The following is a 25,123-nucleotide window of genomic DNA, read 5'->3' on the forward strand; positions in this document are numbered from 1 at the left end:
TATTCTTATCACAATTACATGGCTAAAGCTGAACACTGAGGTAAAAGCCTACTAAGAAATAACATCTTGTTTGGAAGAAACACTAGTAAAATTCCCATGGTCAATACTAGGGGATAGGAAATATGGTCAATGACCTGCATCCCTATACAATAACCTATCACAATCTCTAAATAAGTCCATAGTACAATCTCATATTTACAAAAAGCATTACCGACAAATCATATTTTGAACTGTGTTCTAAGCAGAGGTTACCACAGGAGTTCAAAAGCATCATTCATGATATAAATACCAAAAAATAAGAAATGCCTCTAATGATTTCAAGTCAACAAACCTGTACACTAGGATAAAACTTAATGGAATACCTGCCAAAAAGCCAGAGTAACATTGTGTTAGATACCCCATCCACTTTACCAAGAAATCTGAAGGTTATTTGTTGGCATCTTGGTAGGGACAATTTCTTAATTACCAGGTTAGTCATAACATCTCATAAATTACCATTCTTAAGCTCAATCACTATAATTTAATAACTGTTGGAATCTTAGACAACACTTTGAGATGTGTGTTTAGGACGCATCATCTTTCTCCTGAGGGGAGAAAAAAAGGACAACTTTAAAATTTTGGTCACCTCCATCATCAGGGAAACCAACTGAAGTACTTAGATCTTTAGAACTTCAAGGTCAGAGATGCTGTTCTTCACACCATTTTCTCTTGGCTGGCTACCTGTAGAAAAAATTATGGTCAATACTCTGATGTGGATTAGTTGAATAACTTACATGGATCCCTACATATGCCTCCACACCTCCTAGGATTAAATTCAGAGTTTATCAAAACTTTATATAATAAGCTACTTGTTACTAGCAGTGGTAAACAGAAACATTCCTTTACTAAATATGTACAGGAAACATGCTAAAATAAATGTAAGAACCCCACACTTACAATATCCCTCTTGATCATCATGGCCATGGGTTCAACAAATTGCCACTGTTGGTCATCATGAGACTTACCACCGTATCTGCATGGAAATGTAAAAACATGGGTGACAAGTATATGTATGGTAAGACTTTTCTACTGGGACCCTTCAAATAACTTTCTTTATTGTCATTATTGCAAGATTTCATTTCTACCTGGACTCATCAACTCTACTTGTATTCTTGATTATTTTATGATGAACATCATTGTTCCAAACCTCATTATCTCATGACTGCTAATATTTAACTTGTTAACTACCACAATGCATAAATGCATAATAATAACCTGAGTACATGAAAGTCATTTGAAATTCCCAGGGTAAAGTCTCTCTAAATGTAAGATAATGCAATAATATGGTTTCTAGAATATGAAATACTCCATTCCTTATCTACATACTTACATTTTTTTAATCATATGATAAAAATTGTAGGGAAACAAACATCACTGACCCAGATATTTGATGATCTAATGGTCAGTCTGGCACGTGCTGTACATGAAAATATTTACTCTAATACAGAAATATCTCCTGATAATGAACTTTTAAAGTTCACTGTTAACCCTTGACAGGAATCAAGACACAACCTACCAGGAACTGTTGAATAGCTTCTATTACATCCATGATCACAGGACTCTACCTGGATTCTTGTGGTTCTCCAAGGTCAAGGATAATGTCAGATAAGACAACATTTCTTCGTGGAATATCTGCCTAGTTCCTATGATTACTATAGTTGGGACTATGTGATAAATACTTGGATATGTGCAACCTCCTCACAGGGTTACACATTCTCTCTGAAATACAGAAAAGAAACTGCGTGGTTTCAAGTGTTCCTAAGGATGTTATTATGCCTCACCTGAATACTGGCAAAGAAATCGTGATGGCAAGTGGTAGGGAAACCATAACCACTTGCCTCATGTGATCTGAAGATCAGGTGGTCTGTGCTTTAGTTTTGGTCTACATCAGCACTTGTTTGCATAACAGCAATGTCTGCCATTAAAGGCTGATGTTAGATTAACTGTGATCTCATGATAGAAATCTGCAAAGGCTTTAGAAAATACATCTTTAAGAATACTTGAGAAGGTAAAACCAGTAAGATTGCCAAGCTGTGCTGTGGTTTGGGCCTACATCAGAACCTACATGAAACCACCTACCTACATGGTGTGCTGACCAACAGTTGAAAGGGTTACTATAAGGTCTTGACAGAAATCTAAAAATCCCAGTGTTTGGTGCACATCTTATTGCATGTCTATACCTGCAAATAAAGAAAAATCCATGTTTACTGTTACAAATTTATTTTTTACCTATAAACATACTGTTCTAGTCGGTCTTTCCAAGGAAACAGATTTACCACAGGATATACAAATTTATAGGACTGTCTTACAATATTCTCCCAAAAAGTCAAACCCAGAAAAGTGCAATAGATCTTTCCACATAATATTCCACATGAGTCCAGCCAGAGGCCTACAGCCCTCAGCAATGTCTCATGCAAGTTCATATCAAGAATCTGCACCAAAAGGCCCAAGGGCAAGTGGCAGAAGCTCAAAAGTCTATGCCGGCAGGGTGAACAATCTGTGCCAGAACACTGAGGGATCTGCACTGGAACCAGGGAGTGACGCTCAAGACAAAGGCAAAGACCAGCACCCCCCCACCCCCCCACCCACCCACTGAGGGAGCAACAGCAAGAAAAACCACTGAGTTCCAGTTCCAACAAAGCTTCTCCTGGGAAATCAGCACCCAGCATTCCTCCCCTCCTATCCTCCTTTTATGCAGTTCTGGCAACAATCCTTAGGTGGGTCACCCACATGCAGAATCACCCTCAGTTAAGCTGAGTGTTCCCACTTAAGCTGGCCATTATTTCATCTGCACACATACCAAAAACAATTTCAGTAGAAGAATTTCAACAGTATCATTAATTACCTTGATGTCTGGAAACAACATCTTTAATGAGAAATGTAACAGCAGCTCATCTCTGTGCACTTGGAAAGAGCTTGATGGGAGAGCAAAAGACTTGAGAACACAAGTTCCAGTGTCACAGTTCTAATTTCATGGTTTCTCAGTGTTAGTCAAGGGTGTTATCTATCCTTCCTTATCACTTGCCTGGATACATGGAAAGCTCCATTAATGAACATGTATGTACACAGTGATGTCTTGACTGGAACCTAAGTAGATCCATGTGATAAATACATTTAAGGACACAGTCTGTTCTATCAAGATACCAACAAATAACCTTGGTCCACTTTCATCATTAGGGAACCGTTAACCCTCTTTGGATCCCATCAAAACTTCAGTACCAGCAACATTCTCAGAGTCATCATATTCTCTTCACATAACACCTTTAATGATTAAATGGCCAATACTGTGGAAAAAATAGTATATCTTACCAAGACACATATAGTTATTAATAGGATTATTACTAAAGTCATTATATTTAAAGTCTAAATGCTAAGGAATAAAAAAAAGCATTATTTCCCAACTGACAATTTTTTTCCTGACACACAAAAAGCATGATAACACAAATATCACCTTGATTGCCAAGGTATCTGAAAATCAAATGGTCCATATATTTTTTTAAAGCCCACATCATCACTCAGAAATCAGCAAAATCTCCATGAAAAATCACTGAGAAGCCTCACCAGCCCCAACCTCTGACTTTCCCCTCATCTTTGTAAAATATGAACACTCTCATGTAGGGAACAGGGGAAGGGTACATTACCAGAACCTCTGCCATAGGTCCTAGTCACCTGTGAGCCACCGCAGCACACGGGGAATTACAGGAAAGGTAGACAAATGAGACTGAGAAGAAGCTGAGCTTTGGGTCTGATCAGTGCTGCTCTGGGTGGCAAAGACAAAAACCGTCTAGCTTCCAGCACCTTTTATTCAGCACATGGGGAAACAAATGTAACAAGTGAAAAACAGAGTTCAGTACTTCACATTGGGATAAACAAGGTGTAACAAAAAGCTGGGGGGCAGTGGAAATCTAAGAACAATGAGGAATTATGCAGATGAAGATTTGGTTCCTCCCTGGCATCTCCCACAGGTGTGGTCTTGTCCTGCAGATTGCAGCATGGGGGGGGGGCGGGATCACTGAGGTCTCAGTTGTGACCAGAGGCCAAAATGCAATTATGTCTGGAATGTCCTAGCTTGGCTGTAGGGAGGAGAACTAGGCCTACTCAAATGATTTTTCACTAGAATTATGTAGCATTGCTCCCAACACTCTCAGACAGTTATGTTGCCCCTAACAATCCTTTGTCTCCTGTTTACAGGCAGCAAATGCTCCAGTCAGTCCTTAGGACCTAATGAGATCTGATTAGTGCATGTCTCTGCTACTCAGTGTTAAGCGGCCCTGGAATTGACCATTATGGGTGTATTTGCACTAAAGAAGTTAATAGATTCCACACTTGGGGCATTTCTTTTGGGAGAACCAGTTATTAAGCATTTACCAGAATATGCTGGTGCACAAAGTAATAAATGAACAGGGAGAAGCACTATGAATACTGACAACTCAATCTTTTTGTTTCTCATGAACTTTTTGCAACTTTTGTAGATGAAAGAATATGTCAATTTGCTCCACATATGCCTTAAAATACACTATTTTTCTAAATTGTTATATATTTTATGAAAAGAGATGTTAGACACTTTTATTACAAATTTTTAATATAATATTAATGCTGGTTAGGAACTTACAAATCTCATGTCAAAAGTTTATAAATGTGCTTACAAAGATAGTTATTAAATAATTCTTATTATATAATTGTTCAAAAAAATTTAGATTAGTGTATATATATATTACTAGACCTAGCATAGAAATCAGATACATAAATTTATAACATAGGTATAAATTTATAAAATCACTGATACAGGTTTGAACACACACACACACACACACACGCCCCTTCATCCATTCATCCTAGTGATAGTCTTATTAGTAGTGGGTCTCTAGGGCTCAGACTTACTAAAATGTTTCTGATTTAAATCCAAAGAGCTGAAAACTCATAAGTTGGGTTGAAGATGCTTACAAGCCAGAAAAATCATGTTCTAGAATACATTAAGAGTAATAGCGATGCACAGAACGTATGAGAACCCCATTTATCAGCTGAAAAGGCCTCTGGGATTGGACAGAGTGGAAACAAAAAGGCCAGTTCAGATCACAAAGCCAAATCTCACTAAAAGGTCTTTCTTTTGAAGACTGCATTTAATTGACCAGTAACCTAGCAAGTAGTACATTTGTAGAATGCAGTTTAGCTGAAAAGCTGGTTTTATGAAGGAGTCAGTGACCACTGGAAGTAATCAATACGCCCGTCCCCATGGGCCATGGCCTAAGTACATATGGATTTCAGACCCCTGCTTCCAGTTGCATACTGGTCATGCCTCCTGATTAGCTCTGACACACAAAGAGCTCTGAAATTATCTTTCCTGTTCTGACTATACAAAAACAGCTGAACAAACTAAAAATCAGCAACTTTAATTAGATCTACAAGAGCACTAAGGTCACATCACAAACTGCCACAGCAAAAACCAGACAGACATGCAAAGATAGAGAATCACAGTTTACCGGGACCAAAGACATATGGAGATAGAAACTGGTAGGAACAAATAAACAGCAACTGATGAACTGCTGAAAGCTGACTGCAGACTAACTCCAGAGTTAAAATCCACTGTACCCAGTTTTAGGGGGGCTCCTATACTGGTGTGGGTTTGGCCTTCAGAAGACCCACCAGGGGTGAGTCAAATATGAGAGACAATCTTCTCTTCTGTGAGCGGTGAAGAACAGAAGTAACCACTTTGAAATAAGCCCAGACAGTTCTACTTTCTCTAATGAGATTGTGCTCAAGGGAAGCTACTTTGCTACAGCTTTATCTGATGAAGAGGAAGAGCAACTAGACATTGTTAGTCATTCTAGATTTTCTGTCTTGCCTAAGAGGAAAAAAAAGTTGAGAAAAGTTACTGATGGCTACAGCTCAGGAACTCAAGTCCATTAGAAAACTGATATATAATTTTAAGGTGGAATGCTTCCCTTCCTCAAAATCTTATCCCTACACTGACAGAGCTCCTGTATAAAAACAGTGGGTTACAAATGAGACACCTAAGAGAGACATTCTATTTAAGAAGAGGTTCTTAGGAGACTTGGAGACAGCATGGAAGTGGCAAACAATGGGAAATTAGAGAAAAATGGAATCTTTGGTGCACAGTTATAATAAACCTTAAACAGGAAACACCCAGGTCCTGGCCAGACTAATACCATCTTTATACTGATAGCCTGACTGCCTCAGTGCCCAACAACAAAATTTGGGATATACTAAAGGCAAGAAGAAAATGTGATCTGAAGAAACAGAATGAGCATCAGTACTGGATTCAGATATAACACAGACTTTGAAATTGTCAGATAAGAAGCTTACAACAATTGTGATTGATATATTAAAGGTTTTATGGTATGCTAAAGAATTTATTTGGTCTTTGATCCCATTCCTGGCAAAGAATTTCAAAATCCCTTGGAACTTCCTGAGTTATGGGCATGTTTGTGTTAATGTTGATCTTAATGAAATGACTCATGATAGATGCCTAATTAGCTTCAAGATCAGGGCTGGTCACTAGAGAGACCAAACTCATGATTAGAAGGCAGGAATCCTGGGCCAGTCTGACCTCCATGAAGGAGAAAGCACTGAAGATTGAACTCAGTCACATGCCCAGTGGTTTACACAGTCATGCCTGTGTGATGACAGCCCATACGAAAACTCTGGACACCAAGTGGAGCATCCCAAATCATGAACACACTGCGGTGCACAGACAATGCTACATCCAGATTCCATAGAAAGGATACAAGAGCACTGAATCCCGGCCCTTCTGGAACTTTTCTTGTGTGTTTCCTTCATAATAAAACTGTATCTGTAAGAACAGCATTTTCGGGAAGCTGCACTTGCGAGCCAGGCGGCAGAACCACTGAGCTAAATCCGCAGCAGTACAGCATTTGTAATGTGTTCTGTGAATCAGTAGAGTGAATTATCAAAATTGGAGTGGTTGTTGGGACTTCAAAATTTATAGCTTGTAAGTCAGAAGCATAGGAAATATGGGGACCACACTTGCTGTTGGCATCTAGAGTAAGAGGCAGTCTTGGGGAGGGCTAAACAATTAACTTGTGAATTACAGATGGTGCCAGAATCAAAATGCAATGAGTAGAGTTGAATCAGAGCAAGAACAAATGGAAAAAGTAGAAAACATTTAAGAACACATGGGTAACAGAAGAATTAAAGTCAGTATGCTATAGAGAAACTTGTATATCTTTGTTTATTGTGGCACAAACTCAAAATAGCCAAGATATGGAATCAGTCTAGATGAAAATCAATAGATCAGTGAAGAAAATATGATATGTACACACAATGGAGTGATATTCAGCCATAGAAGAAACAAAATTATGTCATTTGTGGGAAAATGGATGGAAATAAAGACCATCACATTAAGTGAAATAAGCCAGACTCGGAAAGATAAGTACATGGATTTTGTAAAAATGGACATGAAAGCAGGAGGGACACTACTTGACCAGAGAAAGGGAATAAAGAAGAGGAAGAAGTAGGTGTGAGGCAGGGTAATAGGGGGATAGATATGATCAAAATATGTTATATGCCTGTATGAAAATCCCGCAATGAAAACCAGCCTTTTTTAAAACTACTATGCCCTAAAATTAATACCTATAAAAAAGAACAGTTCAGTAACATAATCAAAAAGAAATGGAAACTCTAACAAAGAATCAAAAGGAAATGGGAGATACAAAAGAACATTGTGGCAGAAATGAAGAATGCCTTGAAGGATGATCAGGTTAGAAATGACTGGGGAAAAGATCAGTGAGCTGGATGATAAGTCAATCGAAACTCCCTAGGCTGAAAGACAAAGAGAAAACAAAAGAATAAAAAAAAACCCAGAACATTCAAGAATTGTGGGACAATTACAAAAGGCATAACATGCCCATAATGGGAACTCTAGAAGAAGAAAGGAACATAAAAAATAACTGAAGTAATAGTAGCTCAGAATTTTTGAAAATGAAGGACACACACCAAATCTCAGGTTCAAGAACCTTTACAACAATTAGCAAGGTAAATACAGAAAAAATTATCAGTACACATATCAAATTCAATGTGTAAAAATCAAAAAAAAAGAAACTCTTGTAAAATGCAGGGAGATAAGACCTTAACTACTGAACGACAAAGTTAAGAATTACACCAGGGTTCTCAGAAATCATGTAAGCAAGAAGAGAATGCAGTAAAATATTTAAGGTGTTGACACAAATAACCCATCCACACAATGCTAAAATTCTTTGTACAGCAAAAATTTCCTTCTGACATAAAGAAAAAAATGTTTTTCAGATAACAATTGAAGAAATGTAATGCCAACAGATATGCTAGACAAGAAATGTTCCAATAAGTTCTTTAGAGATAGAAATCAAATATGACAAGAGAGAGACCAAGGAAGCAGAAAGGAAAGAAGGAACTGAGGAAGGTAGGAAGGAAGAAAGACAGGAGGGAGGGAGGAAACAGGTGGGGAGAGGAGGAGAGTAACAAGGGAAGGCAGAAAGAAAGGGCATTGGAGAGGAATAAAGAAAGGTAAAATAGAACATTTTATTCTTAATCCATTACATAACTGCTCAAAGTAATAGTAGCAACAATATATTGTTATATATATTTTATATGCATATAATTTATGAATGAGTGGAATCAGTGACAGCAACAGTGGCAGGGATGGTGAAACTTTTATAGCTTTCAATGATACAAACAGCCTGCTGCAGCACAAGTGCCATAGGTTTGCCACCACTGGCATAGGGAGTAGTAGTATGGGGGAATTGAGAATGCTCTGCTCTAAGGTACCTATGTTAGCAGAGAAGCAGTATACTGTTATTTGAAACTAACAACTTAGACTTGGTGGTTTTAGATAAGTTGTAAATATACATTGCAAACTCTATGACAAGCACTAACATTTTTTAAAAATTCTTATTTATTTAATTTTTCTTTTTGGTCCTGGGGATTGAACTCTGGTCCTTGCACTTGCGCAACAGGCGGCAAAACCACTGAGCTAAATCCTTGTCCCACACTAACATTTTTAAAAGGTATAATTGATATGCTAAGTGAAGAGAGAAATTGTATTCATTAAAGAAACAAGGCAAGAAAAATGACAGAAGGACTACTCTCTAGAATATATAAAGAATTGAAAAAAATCTGACGCCCCAGATTCAAAGACCAATTCAAAATGGGCACCTGAAGGGAACAGACATTTCTCAAAGAAGTAAAAGCAGCAAACAAATATATGAAAAAATGTTCAACATCACTCATCATTCAAGAGATGCAGATGAAAACAACACTGAGATTCCACCTCACAACACAAAGAATGGCTGCTATCAAGAAATCATCCAATCACAAATGCTGGCAGGGTTGTGGGGAGAAAGGAACCCTTCTCCATTGCTGGTGGGAGTGTAGGCTGGTGCAGCCACTGTGGAAATCAGTATGGAGATACCTCAAAGAACTAGGGCTAGAGGTCCCATTTGACCCAGAGAGTCCCCTGCTGGGTATCTTCCCCAAAGAATTCAAAGAATCATACCACAGTGATATATGTGTCCCCATGTTCCTAGTGGCACAGTTTGTAATAGCTAAAGTTTGGAAGCAGCCCAAGTGCCCATCAACTGGAACCTGGATAAAGAAACTGTGGGGTTTTTTTAATCAAATGGAGTACTACTCAGCCATAAAGAATGAAACACTAGAGTCATTGATAGCTAACTGGATGCATATCAAGGCCATGCTCTTAAGTGAAATAAATAGGACACACATGTGTAAATACCAAATAGTTTCACTAGTGTGAGAAACTGAGAGTGTAAACCAGGGTTAAAATGATAACAATGAGTAATTGATAATTTGAAAGAGGAAAAAAGGTCCAAAGACAAAGGGGTGAAGGGAGGGGAAGGGGAAAGGAAAAGAGGGAAAGGAAAAACTACGAGAAAAGAAAAAATAAATGGAAAGGATGTCTATGGAAATAGGGAAGGGTGGAGGGTGTGAAGGGCCCACAGGTAATGAGGAAAAAAATAAGAACCAAGATACATCGTGTACAGGTACAAACACCCAATGATAAATGGAAATGAATTGTACACCTAAAATGTACCAATAAAAGAACTTAATATTTAAAAATTAACAAAGAAAAAAAAGAAAAACGAGGCAAGATTTTTAAAGAAATGAAAAACTGTCATGACTAGAAAACACAAGCATGGTAGAGATTAACTGAACTATATCAATGATTATTTTTAATATGAATTACCTAAATATATCAATTTAAATGTAAAGACAGTCAGAGTATACTTTTGAAAAAAATTCAAGTATAGCCTTTCTATTCTACATAATTCCATCTGACATAAGTAAAAGTGGAAGGATAGAGAAAGATGATATACCATGGCAACACAACCAAATGAAATCTGAACGAGCAATATCAATTTCAGACAAAGCAGACTTCAAGAAATAATCAGGGATAAAGAATTGTACTAGATAATGATAAATGGAGTCAGCTCTCCAAGAAGGCATAGTGAATCTTAACATATATGCACCTGAACAACTGATTATCAAAATAGGTGGGAAAAAAGATCATTAGAGCTACAAGAAGAAATAGACACATACATTATTATAGTTGGAAACTTCAACACTCTTCAATCAGTAATTGATAGATGCAGCTGAAAGAAAAAATGGAAGTGCATAGTTGAATGAAAGGCCACCATCAATTCATCGGATGTAACTGACATTTCCTAAATACTTCATCCACCAAAGCAGAATAAATTCTCTTGAAGCTCACATGGAACATTTACTAAGACAGACCACATTCTAGGCCACAGGACAGATGTTAACAAATCATAGTTTGTTCTTGTACTACAAGGAAATTAAGCTCGATATCAATAATAGAAACATAGTTAGAAAATTCCCAAAATATTTAGACTGTAACACACTTCCAAATGACATTTATCAGGAGAGTCTCAAGAAACTTTAAACTATTTTAAAGTAAATGATGAGAACACAAATTATCAAAATATGTTGAAGGCAGCAAAACCAGTGCATAGAGGAAAATTGATAACATTGAAAGAACAGTATTAGAAAACAAGAAACAGTAATCTAAGCTTCCACTTTAGGAAGCTACACAAATGAGAGCAATATAAAATGAATGCAAGGGCCAGGGATTTAGCTCAGTGGTTCTGCCCCCTGCCTCACAAGTGCAAGGTCCCAAGTTCAATCCCCGGTACCAAAATAAAGAAATAAATAAAATGAATGCAAGCAAAAGAAAAAAACAATAAAAATTATTGCATAAATCAATAAAATTGAAAAATAAAAATTTTTTTTAAATATTGCTAAAATCAGAATATGATTCTTTGAAGATCAATGAAATCGATAAATCTTAAACCAGGTTAATCAAGACAAAGAGAGAAAGAGGTCAATTACTAATATCACAAACAAGAGAGGACATCAATACTGAGCCCATTGAAATGAAGAAGTAAGAGGATTCTGAACAACTCTATGCTATCAGAGACCAGAGAAGCGAGGCCTAACTGGCCTCTCTGAGCACAAAGGAGAAAGGCTGCACTTGTGGGACCAAAATGACTCCATTTTGGAGCCGTCTCCTTTGTTCTCTCAAATTTGTGCTTAAACTAGAAATTCACCACTTGAAATTCCTGAGTTTATTACCCAACCACCTGTGTACCCGGGGAGAGAGCGTTCCAGGCACACTATCTGTAAGATAAGCAGTTAATGAGCTGACTGTCCACACAAGATAGATGCGGCCATTAGTGGGTCTGCTAACGATCAGTATGTAACAACCGGCCGTTAATCTTTGCCCCTTTTCTCCCTCACAAAAACCAATACGTAATCCCCTTCGACCCCCAAAGCCTAGCCAACCAAAACCCTACACTTCATATGTATTGAGTATTAACCAATCACCTGGCTACTAATAACCAAAGCTTGTTGTATTCTCAATAAAAACCCTGCTAGTTAGGGACTCAGGGCTCTCAATCTCGATCCGCTGTGTCGGTGACAGTTGAGAGTCCCTGCTTAAGCTTAAATAAACGACCCTTGTGTGCTTACATCAGAAACGGCCTCCTGGTGGTCTCTGGGACTTCACAATCTGGGCACAACATTTGGGGGCTCGTCCGGGATCCCAAGACCTTCAGGACTCCCGTACCGGAGGGTCAACGCCGGCTGGTGAGTGTTTTTTGTGTTTGTAAAGTCTGGGCCTATTTTCTGGGAAGGTCGGCAGACGGTCTAGGCAGACGCGCTGCAAGGGCCGCCGACCCGGGATCCTGGAAGACGTTCCGGATTCCGCTGGTGGGGACGGAGTGCCCCAAGAGTACGAGTCAGTGAGACTCCTGGAGGGACGGTGCGGGTCGCTCCCGCGGCACGGCAGGAGGCCGTCGTCCCATTTGCATTGCCTCCGATCAGGCGGAGGACGATTTTGTCTTGCGTGTTTTTCTGTTGTGTTTGTCTGTGTGTTGTACTGACTTGGACTGAGACGATGGGACAGACTGTGACTACCCCTCTTTCCCTCATGAAAGATCATTTCAAGGAAGTTAGGGAGAGCGCTCGTAACCTAAGTTTAAAAATTAAAAAGGCTAAGTTCATCACCCTCTGTAGCTCAGAGCGGCCCCCCCTTGGGGTAGGATGGCCCCCCGAGGGAACTTTTGATTTACAAATTATACGCAGAGTTCGTAAAGCCATCCTTCATCCCGACCAGGTACCCTACATTGCCATTTGGGAATTTCTGATCTTTAACCCACCCCCATGGGTTAAGCCTTTTTTGCCTTCACAACAACAGCAGCCAGAGTTAATCCTGACAGCCAGTAAGAAGACTCCTAGAGGGCGCGATGACGAGGAGCAGACCAAAACCAAGCCGACCGCACCACTCTACCCTGTTCTCCAGGGAGGGACCGAAGAAGATCTTATTTTCCCTCCCCCTTACTCTCTCCCCTCTCTTCCGCAACAGCAGGCTGAAAGAAATGACCCAGTCCCAGCCGGGGCTAGGGAAAAAGAGCCCGCCCCGGGTGCTGGCAACCGTAATGGTCCCGCCCAAAATACTCGTCACCGGCGCACCGCCTCGCCTACAGGACCAGCAGACTCTACTGTTTGTCCGCTGCGAGCGATAGGGCCCCCTGATGAGCATGAAAACCAGCCTCACCATTACTGGCCCTTTGCTACAAGTGATCTTTATAATTGGCGCCGACAACATGCCAATTTCTCTGATAACCCTAGAGATTTGATTAACCTGTTAAAAACTGTTTTGTTTACCCATCAGCCCACTTGGGATGACTGTCAATAGCTTCTGCAGGTCCTGTTCACCACTGAGGAACGAGAGAGGATCCAGAATGAGGCCAGGAAATTGGTTCCTGGTGACAATGGTCAACCCACCACCAATGCTGACACTATCAACACTTCTTTTCCTCTGTCCCGACCCAACTGGGACTTCAACACGGCGGAAGGTAAGGAGAGGCTTCGGGTCTATCGCCAGGCTCTATTAAAAGGTCTGAAAGCAACAGCGAGGAAGCCTACAAATTTGGCTAAGGTAGGGGATGTACAACAAAAGTTAGATAAAAGCCCTGCTGCTTTCCTAGAAAGAATTCAGGAAGCTTTTCGTAGGTACACTCCTATGGACCCAGAAGCAATTGAGACAAAGACAGCTGTAATAATACATTTTGTCAACCAGGTGGCGCCAGACATTAAGAAAAAGTTACAGAAAGTAGATAGGTTAAGAGAAAAGAGTATTCAGGACTTAGTGACAGTGACAGAGAAAGTGTATAACAATAGAGAAACCGCAGAAGAGAAACGAAAAAAAGCTGATGACCGCCAGACCTGAAACTTAGCTCAGATCCTTCTGGCTGCCACTGCGGGAAAACAAAAGGAACGTGAACGTAGACTAAGAAAGATTGCGGTGGAAGAAAAAAACAAAGAGAGACGCAGAGAGCGCCCCCAGTTGGGGAAAAATCAATGTGCTCATTGCAAAGAGTATGGACACTGGGCCAGAGACTGTCCCAAAAAAAAACAACAGGAAGGACGCCCCAAGGCCCCTATCCTGGCTATGGATAAATTAAATGATTAGGGGGGATGGGTTCGGCACCCCTCCCCGAGCCCAGGGTAACCCTAAAAGTGGAGGGGAGACCTATCGAGTTCCTAGTGGATACAGGGGCTCAACATTCGGTCCTACTTAAACCATGTGGCCATGTTTCTGATAAGACCTCCTGGGTTCAAGGAGCTACAGACATAAAAAAGTATTCATAGACAACCCAAAAAACAGTAGACTTGGGAGTGGGCCAAGTAACCCACTCATTTATGATTATACCAGACTGCCCCTACCCCTTATTGGAAAGAGACTTACTGACTAAATTAGGGGCTCAAATTCATTTCCAACCCGGGGGCACAAAAGTCCTTAATCAAGAGGGAAGGCCCATTCAGGTACTAACCATAAACCTAAAAGATAAATATCTGCTACATCAGAAGAGGGCCCCTCCTGATCCTGACATAAAACAATGGCTCATCATGTTCCCACAAACATGGACAGAGACTGGAGGCATGGGGTTAGCTGCACACAGAGCACCAGTGTTTGTAAAAATAAAACCTGGGACAGATCCTGTACAAGTTGGCCAATATCCTATGCCCCTAGAGGCCCAGAAGAAAATAACTCCACACATCAGGAGGTTGCTTGCTCAGGAGATTCTTAGGCCTTGTCAATCAGCCTGGAACACCCCCTTGTTGCCAGTGCAAAAACCTCATTCTAATGACTATCGGCCAGTGCGGGATCTCCGGGAAGTAAACAAGAGGGTTATGGACATCCACCCCACAGTGCCTAATCCATACACCCTTTTGAGTTCACTTCCCCCGAGCCATCGATGGTACACAGTCTTAGATCTCAAAGATGCTTTTTTTAGCCTTCCACTAGCACCCAAAAGCCAACACATCTTTACATTTGAATGGAGTGACCCAGAACAAGGCCTCAACAAACAGCTGACATGGACCCGATTACCCCAAGGATTCAAAAACTCTCCCACCATCTTCGACGAGGCCCTACATGAAGACCTGGGTGAGTTTCGCCTCCAGAACCCCCAACTAACTCTGTTACAATATGTAGATGACCTCCTCATAACAGCTAAAATGCGAAAAGACTGCCTAAGTAGAACCAAGAGACTCTTGATAGTCATAGGAGAACTGGGGTACCGGGCGTCCGCCAAAAAGGCCCAGATCTGCAAACCCGAGGTAAGCTACTTGGGGTACATGCTTAGGAAAGGACAGAGATGGCTGTTGGATGCTAGAAAAGAGACAGTTCTTAAGATACCCACACCAGATTCTCCTCAAAAAGTCAAAGAGTTCTTGGGATCGGCGGGCTTCTGCCGCCTATGGATACCGGGGTTCGCAGAGCTCGCAAGGCCCCTTTATGAGACAACCAAAGACAATCAGGCTTTTCAATGGACAGAAAAGCTACAAAAATCTTTTGATCAAATTAAAACAGCCTTGCTGACAGCACCAGCCTTGGGCTTGCCCGATATTACTAAGCCATTCCACCTTTACATTGATAAAAACAAAAGAGTCGCTAAGGGCGTCCTGGTCCAACATCTAGGGCCATGGCGCCGCCCAGTGGTGTACCTATCAAAAAGACTTGATCCAGTTACATCAGGATGGCCCCCGTGTCTAAGAATGATTGCAGCAGTGGCTCTAATGGTCAAAGATGCTGACAAGTTGACATTAGGCCAAGAACTGTGCGTGACCACCCCTCACGCTATTGAGGGAGTCCTAAAACAGCCTCCGGATCGATGGCTCAGTAATGCTCGCCTGACCCACTACCAGAACTTACTCCTAAATCCAACCCGAGTTGTCTTTCAGGCCCCGGCTGCTTTAAACCCAGCCACACTGTTGCCAGACCCGAACTTGGAGGCTCCGCTTCACGACTGCACAGACATCCTAGCCCAGGTACATAAAATTCGAGCAGATCTGAGCGACCAACCATGGCCAGATACAGATGATACCTGGTACACTGATGAAAACAGCTTTGTTCGTGATGGCCACAGGTATGCAGGAACAGCAGTGGTGACAGAGACTGAGGTCATTTGGACAGAATCATTGCCCACCGGGACCTCAGCACAACGGGCGGAGCTCATAGCTCTGACCAAGACATTGACTCTAGGACAGGGCCAAAAGTTAAATATATACACAGATAGCCGGTATGCCTTTGCCACTGCACACGTCCATGGGGCCATCTACAAAAAAAGGAGACTCCTGACAGCTAAAAAAAAGACTATTAAAAACAAAAAAGAGATCCTTGCCCTCTTAACAGCCCTCTGGCTACCTAAAAAATTAGCCATTATCCATTGCCCAGGACACCAAAAAGGCGACACTCCAATTGCCAGAAAAAATAATTTAGCTGACCAGACAGCCCGAGAAATAGCCTTAAAGATTAATCTGACACTGGCCACTCAGCTGCCCGATCCGGGAAGTGCAGCCCTACCAGAAAAACCCCAGTACACTGAAGAAGATTTAAATTAGATAAAACAATTACCTATGCCTCAGTGCCTCAACGGGTGGTAGAAATCTTCTGATTGTAAAGTCATCTTGCCTAAAGCGCTGGAAAAACAAGTTCTCTCCAAGATGCACCGGACCACCCACATGGACACTCAAAAAATGCAAGATCTCCTGAGACATGCTGAAATTAAGATCCGTGATGCTAATTCTAAAATTGAACATATTGTTGCTACCTACAAAGCCTGTCAATTGACAAATGCCACCCACAATAGGGCCAACCCAGGAAATAGGCTGAGGAAAAGCCGACCTGGAGCCTATTGGGAATTGGACTTCACCGAGGTAAAACCTAGAAGATATGGTTATAAATACTTGTTAGTTTTTATAGACACTTTTTCAAGATGGACAAAAGCGTTTCCTACCAAACATGAAACAGCACAAAGTGTGACTAAAAAACTGCTAAAAGACATCCTGCCAAGATATGGTTTTCCAGTAATGCTAGGATCAGATAATAGACCCGCCTTTATTTCCAAGGTGAGTCAAACCCTAACACAGATATTGGGGACAGATTGAAAATTACATTGTACATACAGACCCCAAAGTTCAAGACAGATAGAAAAGATAAATAAAACATTAAAAGAGACCTTAACTAAATTAACCTTAGAGACTGACAGTGACTGGGTGACTCTCCTTCCCTTCGCCCTCTATAGGGTACACAATTCACCCTATAAGATGAGATTAACTCCCTTTAAAATCATGTTTAAAATTCCCCCTCCCATTATTCCCAACCTTCAATCAAATGTGCTTGTTAAATTTGATGACCAAAAGTTGTTACTTTCTTTAAAAAGCCTCCAAAGTGTACACGAGGATATCTGGCCTAAATTAAAAGCCTTATATCAAACTGGACCGCCTCCCGAGCCCCATCGCTATCGACCAGGAGACTGGGTCTTCGTCCGGAGACACCGACAAAGGGACCTTGAACCCTGTTAAAAAGGACCCTACGTCACAGTCCTGACCACGCCCACCGCTCTCAAGGTCGACGAGATTGCCTCGTGGGTGCACTACACCCACGTTCGCCCTGCAGATCCTCACGCTGTCCTAGAGGACTTCGTTCCATCATGACAGGTGTCCAAAGACCAAGACAATCCCCTCAAACTCAAGCTGCGTCGTCGACTGTCATGATTGTGGTAACTGTACTTTTGACACCGATTTTAGGAGGACAGAACCCACATGCTCCCCTAAATTTAACCTGGATGATCATCAGTACCGCCACAGGTGACATTATTAACAGCTCGTCCAAAGTGAGCCCACCATTAACCTGGTGGCCTGCTCTAGAGTTTGATCTCTGTCGACTAGCCACTGGCAGCTGGGATATCGGACACTGGAGCCTAGAGTCACGGGAAAGGCCTAAATGTGAAAAAACAAAAAAGGGGTGTACCCTCCCCCCGGTCGATTCACGAACACCGGGTTGCAACCATATAATTCGCAGGACAATATTACGAGACACCCCCTTCTACAGGGAGGACTCTACATTGCCTTAGGTAAAAAATGTTGCTTCTGTGTAGATCATTCAGGAGTGGTCAAAGAGTCCATAGCTAAAGTTAGGGAGGACATCGCCAAACGTAAGCGAAAAAAAAAACTATCTCAAAACTGGTTCAAATCTTGGTTTAATTCTTCCCCTTGGCTAACTACCCTAATCTCTACCCTGCTAGGCCCCTTGCTTATCGTGTTACTACTGTTGACCTTTGGACCTTATATGCTCAATAGACTAGTTTCGTTCATCAAAAAACAAATTAACACTGTTCAGTTAATGGTGCTCAGGTCCCAATACCAGCCAATTCCTACCGACTTGATAAAATTAACCCCCAGAGGCCCATGATTGGCCCTCTATAACATCATGAGAAGGGGGGAATGTGGGACCAAAATGACTCCATTTTGGAGCCGTCTCCTTTGTTCTCTCAAATTTGTGCTTAAACTAAAAATTCACCACTTGAAATTCCTGAGTTTATTACCCAACCACCTGTGTACCCGGGGAGAGAGCGTTCCAGACACACTATCTGTAAGATAAGCAGTTAATGAGCTGACTGTCCACACAAGATAGATGCGGCCATTAGTGGGTCTGCTAACGATCAGTATGTAACAACCGGCCGTTAATCTTTGCCCCTTTTCTCCCTCACAAAAACCAATACGTAATCCCCTTCGACCCCCAAAGCCTAGCCAACCAAAACCCTACACTTCATATATATTGAGTATTAACCAATCACCTGGCTACTAATAACCAAAGCTTGTTGTATTCTCAATAAAAACCCTGCTAGTTAGAGACTCAGGGCTCTCAATCTCGATCCGCTGTGTCGGTGACAGTTGAGAGTCCCTGCTTAAGCTTAAATAAACGACCCTTGTGTGCTTACATCAAAAACGGCCTCCTGGTGGTCTCTGGGACTTCACAATCTGGACACAACACACTCAGGGTGACTCCATATTGCGGGTTCCAGGGAAAAGATAGAACACCTAAGATTAAGTTGTTTACCAGAGTATGTACTAGTGGATATTGGAAAGCAGATGAACCTTGTGCTACTTTGATTGCATGTACCAGTGTTTAGGTGAATAAATACAAGATGAGCTAGATGCTGGGGCTCCTAAGAGGCAAGAGCCCCCTGGCTGCCCAAAGTTAAATGGATTCACGTCTCTTTGTCATTCATCCTTGCTTGCCCCCAGGCAACCAGTCTATTTAACAAAAATAGCTATCTGTTTTAGATACCTTCTAAACCTACCTGCAGTAGGTAGATTTTCCTTCTTCAGTCCTCCTTAACACCCTGAGGACACAGGAAGGGACACTACATGTTCCCTTTCATTCACAGATTTTAGTTTTGTTGTTTGTTTTCTCCTCTCATGGAATGACAGGTAAGCTTTGTTAGTTTTCTGCAGTCATTATTGGCAACCACTATCTCTTCCTGTTCCCAGCCTGAACATAGTCTTGGCTAATTACTACCATAATCTTTACTTAGTTGTTGTTTGGCACAATGAATGATCACTATTTCCCAAGCCTGAACTGTTTCCAACTCATTCCATAGTAGAGTTATAACTGTCTCAAGTGTCTGCTTGGATCTTGATCATTTTTTAGGGCAAATGATCAATATTTGTTCTTATAGAAGTACTATTTTGTCCCTAACCTACTTCTTTCAAAATGAAATGTTTATGGATATTTTCCTTCTTGCACATTTCTTCACACTGGAAACTCTCAAAACTCTTGAAAATATGGATGCTTCTCCCAGTTTTATGCTCTAGAGCACAGGTTAGCCAACTTTTCTTGTAAAGGGCCTGATCATAAGTACTTCTGGTTTTGCCAACTTCTATCTCAAATGACTCACTGTGTCTTTCTATTGTGAAAGCCATCCACAGGAGGTTACACAAAGGAGTCAAATTGAGCCTCAATAGCCCTAAACAGTAAGCTACTCTACACGTGCTGCCTCTTAACTTCTTTCTCTCCCTGTCTCACTTTACCTACCAGTGTTTTGTGGGTCACTTCCTACATAAACTGCCCTGGGATCTGGTATCTCAGGGTCAGTAACCCAAACTTAAGGTAACTGCAATAGAAAGATGAAACATGCATTAACATGGTGAATAGATTTGAAACTAAGATTGATGGTGAAAGAAATTGTGAACACAAAATGAGAAGACAGATGTAAGAGTACTGAGAAAAGATAAAGCACTCCACACATATAAGGTGAGAACATTTATATTATGGTTGTCATTAGAGTCTGAACCAGAAAATTGCTGTATAAAACACTGCCAATTCAAAGCTACTCTTAATTAGGGAGGCAAGCAGTCATATGAACAATATAAAACAGATGATTGAAAAATAACAGCATCAAAGTACTATATAAAATTTAAGCTTGTTTCATATCTTTTTATAGATTTTTCTGTCAAATAAAGTTTGTAGAATAACAATGTCTCTATATAAGTTAGCCAGATTAAAAAAGGTAACATTTGCAATCGTGTTTTTGACCTATTTTGAAAGTGAGAAAAACATTATAGAAAGAGTTGACTTTTCTTTTCAACATAACCTATCCTAATTTCCTTCCTGTTTTCCCAAGCACAATGAAACTCATTAAATTGGTGTCTATTCATGTTCATGGTTTTATGATTTTCACCCCACATCCATGGCCCTATAAGCAATATACACTGTAAGTTTTGTGATTTTAAAATTTACATAAATATGGTCATGCTGTTCAAATCATTCTGTAACTTGCTGTGATCACACAACATTACCACTGAGACCCATCCATGCTGATATATGTTAATTGAGTATACACACGTCTTTGGAGAGATCCTCCCTCTTCTATAGGATAGGTTATTTTGTGTGTCCTTTCATAAAATACATCAGGGATTCTCAAGTGGAGCAATTTTGACCAGGGCAGTGTCTGGAGCCATTGGGGGATGTGACACTGCCATCTAATGGGTAGAGGCCAGCGAAGCTGCTAAGCTTCCCACAGTGCGCAGAACTGCTCCCACGTCGAAGAAGCATCTGGGTCAAAATGATAACAGTGCCAAGAGAAATCCGTGGTATAAATAGAAACCATCTATTCTACATTCCTGAAGAACTCCTGAAAATGGAGAAGTAACCCAAATAGACCATTCAAGCTGAGATAGTACACATTCTGCCTGATGGATCATCAGAACTGTGTCTTCCATGCACTAGAGAATGTTTGCTTCTTACACATGGATTTTCAACGGTTTTATGGATAACCATTATTGCTTATTTTGGGGGGTTGTGTTTATGGGCATGTGTACTGTGTGTGTGTGTATTATGCTAGGAGAGAATACCCACAAGTTGGATCCTTTGTATTCTTCATATTGATAGGATAATATAAGGAGAATTAAACTAGATTTAAGGTAGCAAAGAGTAACCATATTTTAGGATCTCATACATGGTGTTAAAAGATAATTTTTAAATGATAAAATCATGATCCTCCTATACAAAAGTAAACATTTGTTAAAGATTTTACTCTGCTCATTAAAAATTTGAAAAACGTTAAGGTATTGACCAGTTTAAAAGAGAATCCAAAGAATAGACACAAGGGCCAGGATTTAGCTCAGTGGTTTTGCTGCCTGCTGCACAAGCGCAAGGACTCAAGTTCAAACCCTGGTACCAAAAGAAAAACAACAACAAAGAATAGACACAAATAGAGTGGACTCTTGACTTACAAACTCAATCGGTTTCCAAGGACTGGTTGTAACTCAAGTTGATTGTAAGTCAATATAGCTGAGATCTGAATTTTTCCCTGGGTACACACTATAGATAACAAAAGGCAGACTTAGGTCCATTAACCTAATTAACCCAAGTTGTTCGTGTGTCAGGTCAGTCGTACCTTGAGGGTCCAATGTATAGCGGAAGAACAGTGAAATGAATGTGCAAATTGAGACAAGATTGGCTTTTCCATCATAGGAGAGAGAGACTGAGCTTCTCTCCTCTGCCAGACAGGAAATAATTTGGTGTTTATAAACAACAAATGCTTTGCATTTCTATCTATTATCAATCATTTACAAAGTTGTAAAACAGCTCCCAAAGAGCAAGATAACCCAATAGGGAGTATGACTTCTTTTCCTGTAAAGGCATACATTTAAGAATGTATAGCTCAAACTTCAGAATATATGCAACCTACTATTGTGATTATCTTGTGTAAGCTGTGAAGCAAATACAGGATTTCCACTACCCCCAAGAGAATGGATGTTTCTTTTGTCAGTCATCATGGGAAGAACACATTCCAGGGCAGTAAAACAATGCCAGGCCCAGGTTGAGACAGTTTGGAGAACTTCCTTCTCTAAGGTGGGAAAAATTGGACCTCAGTCCCAAAGTAGGGAGGTACCCAGATTCGCCTGTCTCTCGCCTCCCTGATCTGCCTCCCTACCATAGGATGGATGTGGGAATGAGGCAGGGTTTCATAGTTTCAGTTTGGATGTGTCAGTTCTAAACCTATCTAATTCTCCTGGCTGTTGTAAATTATTCTGTTTTAAGTTTCTTTTCCTTGATTTTCAAGATAAAGTGGATGATTTTAGCACATTTTAGATATGAGGAATTTGGAGAAGGAATGACCTTGCTTGGAGACCATAATAGGATGAATCATCAGTGGTCATCAGGGGAAGACAGTGATATCCAGCAGCATTACTGTCCAGAAGAAAGACAAAAAGGCAGGGGTCAAAAGTGACTGGGCCTGAATATTCATTAGGCACTAACCTGGGGACATCAGAAATAGGGAAATAATTGGAGGAAGGACAGTTTTCTGCAGTTTTGCTGATTTGAGCTTACACCATGGAAGCTGGGCTTGAATCTGAAGTATGACTTTTGCTGTCAAAGATTATTAAAGTCTGAGACTTGTGTTACTGGTTGTGGGAACATTTTATACACCAGAAAGATTGAAAATGCAATGATAAAGGTGATAGGATAAAAGGGTGCTTTTCTTCCGTTGTAAAATTCAGTTCCTAATTTGGTCTAGAAATGGTGAACAAACTCATATTGAATAGGTAACGAGACAATCAACAGCAAGAAAAAAATCAAGATCATGATGATCCAGTCTTCCAGAGGATTTAATCACCTGCCATTGGAATTACTATGCTGAAGACACCTTCTGCAGAATTCTTTGCATAAGCCTATTAAAGACAGTTCATGAAATGTGCTTCTCATTTTGTACCACCTATTCAGATATAGGTTTGGCTTTATATTCATAAGTCCAAGACCACAGAAATTCACTCTCTTATTTTATTTAGTAAGAATTAGTACGCTAAGCCTAAATTTTACACTTCTCAGCCTAAATGTCAAGGACAACTGTAAGTACATGATTAGCCCCCAGATGGAATTTGCATCAGAAAGGCAACATGCCTGATAGAAAGGTCTGGAACCTTGGTCTTAAATTGCACCCTGACACCTACTAATTGAAAAATCTTGAATAATTTGAATCTCAATGGGTTTTTATTTAATCTTATTAAAATGAAGTGTTTAACCAGATGATTCTCTTTTTTTTTGGTACTGGAGATCAAACTTGGGACCTTGTGCTTGCAAGGCAGGCAGTGGAACCACTGAGCTAAATCCCTGATCCCTAACCAGATGATTCTTATTGGTTCATCTAGCTAAAGTTTCTTTGATTTTATAAAGCAGTTGTCCAGAATTCTTCCAGTTTTGCATGTGGCAGAGGAACAGATGTAACATATGGAAAGATAAGAGCCAAGAACTCTGACTTTTTCTCCACAAAGTTACTGACTAAACATCAAAGTGTTTGTATCTGACTTTTTAAATGACTTCAAATTTTGTCTTTTGTTCTCTTTACATCCATAGCTTTTTCACATACGGAGTAAACTAGTTAAATTAAGTCAAATAATAATAAGGAATAATTGACATCTATTAAAACTATTAAAAACCAGGAAAATACATATGCTGGAAAAGCTATAGGAAAACTGCAGCACACACCCATGCTGATGTTACTGGCAAAACACTTTGAGGTGACATTTTGAATATACTTATCAAGTATCATAAACTTGTTTGACTTAGTAAACCCCCTATTCCAAATTTATATTTAGGATTGTTCTATTTCTCCAATTCTAAGTTTCAACTTTAAAATTTAATATCAATTCAATAATGTTTTAAAAGGAAAAACCAAATATACTAAAATATTACTTGAAATACAATAAAAGAATATGTATACCTTGGAATAAAAGAAGTATGAAAACATTAAAGGAGAAAAATCCATATACAAAAATATACTCAAAGAAGACTTAGCTTTTGTTTCTTTGATTTTTTTTTTTGGTACTGGTGATAGAACTCGGGTCCTTGTGCTTGCGTAGCAGGTGGCAAAACCACTGAGCTAAATCCCTGGCCCAAATTAACCTGGGAAGTTGGATTGGTTGTTTTGTTTTGTTTTGGTACCAGGGATCGAACTCGGGTCCTTGTGCTTGCACAGCAGGTGGCAAAACCACTGAGCTAAATCCCTGGCCCTCTTTGCTTTGTTTTTTGAGGTAGGATCTTGTGATGTAATCTAAAATGGCCTTATACTTACTATGTCGCTCAGACTGGCGCTGCACTCTCCAAAATCCTCCTGTCTCAGCCTCTTGATTCTAGGATTATAGGCACCCCCTCTGTGTGGCATAGAGCAGAGTTATTTATAATTTCAAAAAATAGCACTGGCATCTAGTAATAAGAAAACGAATAAATAAAACATGTAATATACAAATACAGTGGATGTAACACAGCTCTTAAAAATTCTACAAAAAAGTGAAAAAGGAGGCACAGTTCCAAATTATTGTTACAAAATCTGTAAAATGTATAAGGGTATAAAATATAGTTTTATCAACTTAGCAATATGTTCATATGGATAAAAATATTAAAAGATTTTAAACAAATGAGAAATTATGTCACTGAGATACTGGAATTGCATATACGTGTGTATTTTTAAATCTTTCATATAGTTAAAATGTTTCAATCACAAGTAAAAATTCTTAGAAACATTCATGTTTGTATTATACATATTTAAAGTGTACAACATGATGTTTTCACATATAGTCCACCAAAAAAAATGTATGCATACTTCAGAAAAAAACATAAATATTTTAATACTCAATTTATTGAGCTATCATGAGATTAATGTAAGTTACCTTTGGCCTC

At 40.0% G+C, this 25,123-nt stretch overlaps 1 long non-coding RNA gene across 4 annotated transcripts in view; it reads right to left on the bottom strand.

Moving 5' to 3' along the window:
• LOC147828988 (uncharacterized) overlaps positions 1–24,696 on the bottom strand; it is a 69,480-nt gene extending 44,784 nt beyond the window's left edge. For 2 of the 4 annotated variants that reach the window (XR_015449765.1, XR_015449768.1), the window contains exons 1-3: positions 1,556–2,606; positions 933–1,012; positions 626–716 (exon numbers count right to left, since the gene is read on the bottom strand). This is a non-coding gene — a long non-coding RNA (uncharacterized LOC147828988). Of the gene's footprint in view, positions 1–625; positions 717–932; positions 1,013–1,555; positions 2,607–19,241; positions 22,637–24,518 lie in introns of those variants that run through there. The other 2 variants (XR_015449767.1, XR_015449766.1) reach the window with 2 other exon arrangements.
• Positions 24,697–25,123: the final 427 nt, after the last annotated feature.

This window comes from Heterocephalus glaber, unplaced genomic scaffold (assembly GCF_053883595.1).
Source record: "Heterocephalus glaber isolate CG9 unplaced genomic scaffold, H.glaber_assembly_v1.0 deba00000809, whole genome shotgun sequence".
NCBI lineage: Eukaryota > Metazoa > Chordata > Mammalia > Rodentia > Bathyergidae > Heterocephalus > Heterocephalus glaber.